The sequence below is a fragment of the Lathyrus oleraceus genome, chromosome 7 (assembly GCF_024323335.1).
Source record: "Lathyrus oleraceus cultivar Zhongwan6 chromosome 7, CAAS_Psat_ZW6_1.0, whole genome shotgun sequence".
Classification (NCBI taxonomy): domain Eukaryota; kingdom Viridiplantae; phylum Streptophyta; class Magnoliopsida; order Fabales; family Fabaceae; genus Lathyrus; species Lathyrus oleraceus.
Window position 1 is genome coordinate 16,316,382 of NC_066585.1, and position 3,254 is coordinate 16,319,635.

Genomic DNA, 3,254 nt, shown 5'->3' on the forward strand with positions numbered 1-3,254 from the left:
TGCTCCACCCGCAATCGAAGCAAACAACTTCGAACTTAAACCTTCGCTGTTACAAGCAGTGCAACAAAATCAATTCTCTGGAAATCCCACTGAGGATCCAAACCTTCATTTATCCGTATTTGTCCAATACGCTGATACTGTTAAAGCTAATGGTGTCACTTCAGAGGCAATTCGACTTCGTCTTTTTCCTTTCTCGTTGAGAGATAGCGCGAGAAGATGGCTTCAGTCTCTTCCTTCCAACTCAGTCACAACATGGAATGAGTTGAAGAAAGTCTTCCTTGCCCGATATTTTCCTCCAAGCAAAACAGCTATGCTGAGAGCCCAGATAAATGGATTTAAACAGAAAGATAACGAGTCTCTTTTCGAAGCATGGGAAAGATACAAAGACCTGATGAGACTTTGTCCACACCATGGTTTAGAAGACTGGTTAGTAATTCATACCTTCTATAATGGTCTCTTGTACAACACGAGATTAACCATAGACGCCGCCGCAGGTGGTGCACTTATGAACAAACCTTACGCTGATGCTTATCAACTTATTGAGAGCATGGCCCAAAACCATTATCAGTGGGGAAGCGAACAAACAATGGTGGAAAAACCTCAAACGAAAAGTGGCATGTACGAGATAAGTAGCCTTGATCATGTTAATGCAAAAGTGGAAGCTCTAGCCCAGAAAATTGAAAGTTTAAATGTATCACCTCCAGCCACCGTGGTTGCCGCAACTCAAAATTGCGAAGTCTGTGGAAAATCCAAGGTCACATTCCTGCAGATTGTCAACTCCTAACAGGAATCCAAGCAGAGCAAGTGAATTATGCTCAAGGAAATCCCTACTCGCATACCTATAACTCAAAGTGGAAGAACCATCCTAATTTCTCATATAAGAGTATTAATGCTTTATACGCACCAGGACAAGCTCCAAATCAAGCCCCAGCTATACCTCCTGGATATCAAAAGCCGATCCCATCTACACCTAACAATAATGTTCCTAGGAAATCCAACTTGGAAATCATGATGGAGAACTTCATAGCTTCTCAACAGCAAACCAATAAAGATTTCTTAAACCAGAATGTACACACTAGCGAACAAATCAAATATCTAGCAAGTAAAGTAGATGCCCTGGCTACCCATAACAAAATGCTGGAAACACAAATATCACAAGTAGCTCAACAACAAGCGCCTACTGCTGCCCCAACTGGTACATTTCCTGGACAGCCCCAACCTAACCCGAAAAGCCACGCTCATGCAATCATACTAAGAAGTGGAACGGAAGTGGAAGGACCAGTAGATCCAAGGATGGAGAACCAAAACTCTAAAAAGTCAACTGAGGAAGAAAGTATACCTAAGGAAAAGGAAGAGAGTAATAAGGAAACCGTAGAAAAGAAAGAACCTTATGTACCTCCACCACCTTACAAACCACCTATCCCTTATCCTCAGAGGCTAGTTAAAACCAAAGATGTGGGCCAATTTAAAAAATTTGTTGACCTACTGAAACAATTAAACGTCACAATTCCGTTTACAGAAGCTATTACGCAAATGCCCTCATACGCTAAGTTCTTAAAAGAAATTCTTTCTAATAAAAGGAAACTTGAAGAGAGCGAAACTGTTACACTCACTGCTGAATGTAGCGCCATAATCCAGAATATGCCTCCAAAACTTAAAGATCCAGGTAGTTTCTCTATACCCTGTCACATAGAAAAATTTGTCATAGATAAAGCCTTATGCGATTTAGGAGCCGGTATTAGTGTTATGCCTTTATCCATATGCAAGAAACTGGAAATGGGAGAATTAAGACCAACTAAAATGTCTGTGCAACTAGCAGATCGTTCCGTTAGATATCCTGTAGGAATTCTTGAAAACGTTCCCGTGCGCATAGGTCAATTCTACATTCCAACCGATTTTATAATTATGGACATTAGAGAAGATGAAGTTACACCCATTATATTGGGAAGACCATTCTTAGCAACCGCCGGTGCCATCATAGACGTAAAACGAGGACGACTCACTTTCGAAGTAGGAGAAGAGAAAATTGAGTTCATTCTTTCCAAGTTTTTGAAAGCACCTGCAATAGAAGATACATGTTACTTCATGGATATCATCGATGAATGCATAAAAGAAACAGAGTTAGAGAATGACAAATTGTCTGACTATCGTGTAGAAGACAAACTTAACCAATGTTTAGCAATAACATCGGACCCTACGCAATGCCTTAAGAAACCAACCCTAGACCTGAAAACACTTCCCAAAAATCTGAGATATGAATTCCTAGACTTAGAACTTGAACGACCAGTGATAGTTAATGCGGACCTAGGAAAACTCGAAACCGAAAAACTCCTGCATATCTTAAGAAAATATCCAACCGCACTAGGATACAACATCACCGATCTTAAAGGGATAAGTCCTTCTATTTGTATGCACCGCATCATGCTAGAAGAAGACTGTAAAACTTCTAGGGAACATCAGAGGAGACTAAACCCGATCCTGAGTGAGGTAGTGAAGAAGGAAGTAACAAAGTTATTAGAGGCAGGTATCATATATCCTATATCTGATAGCAAATGGGTTAGTCCTGTACACGTAGTACCAAAGAAAGGAGGAATAATAGTTATTGAAAATGAAAAAGGAGAAACTATAACCAAACGAATCGAATCGGGATGGAGAATGTGCATTGACTATAGGAAACTAAACAAAGCAACCCGAAAAGATCATTTCCCTTTACCATTCATAGACCAGATGCTAGAACGATTAGCAAAACATTCTCATTTCTGCTATCTAGACGGTTACTCAGGCTTCTTTCAAATACCAATTCATCCGGATGACCAAGAAAAGACAACATTCACATGTCCTTTTGGTACCTTCGCTTATCGACGAATGCCGTTTGGCTTGTGCAATGCTCCTGCAACCTTCCAAAGGTGCATGATGGCAATATTCGCCGATTTTCTCGAAAACATCATGGAAGTATTTATGGATGATTTTTTCGTATGCGGACAAAGCTTTGAAGAATGTCTTGAAAACCTAGAAAGAGTTCTAGAATGATGTGCAAAAGTAAACCTAGTACTTAATTGAGAAAAATGTCACTTTATGGTACAAGAAGGAATTGTTTTAGGACACATCATCTCAAATAGAGGAATTGAAGTAGACAAAGCCAAAATAGAGGTAATCGAAAACCTTCAACCTCCGAAAACTGTGAGAGAAATACGAAGCTTCTTAGGACATGCCGGTTTTTACCGACGATTCATCAAAGACTTCTCTAAAATAAC

At 39.9% G+C, this 3,254-nt stretch overlaps 1 non-coding gene across 1 annotated transcript; it reads right to left on the minus strand.

Annotated features, from left to right (window-relative positions):
- Positions 1-310: 310 nt before the first annotated feature.
- LOC127109794 (small nucleolar RNA R71) lies at positions 311-417 on the minus strand. The gene has a single exon (XR_007797045.1). It is a non-coding gene; the product is annotated as a small nucleolar RNA R71 (small nucleolar RNA).
- Positions 418-3,254: the final 2,837 nt, after the last annotated feature.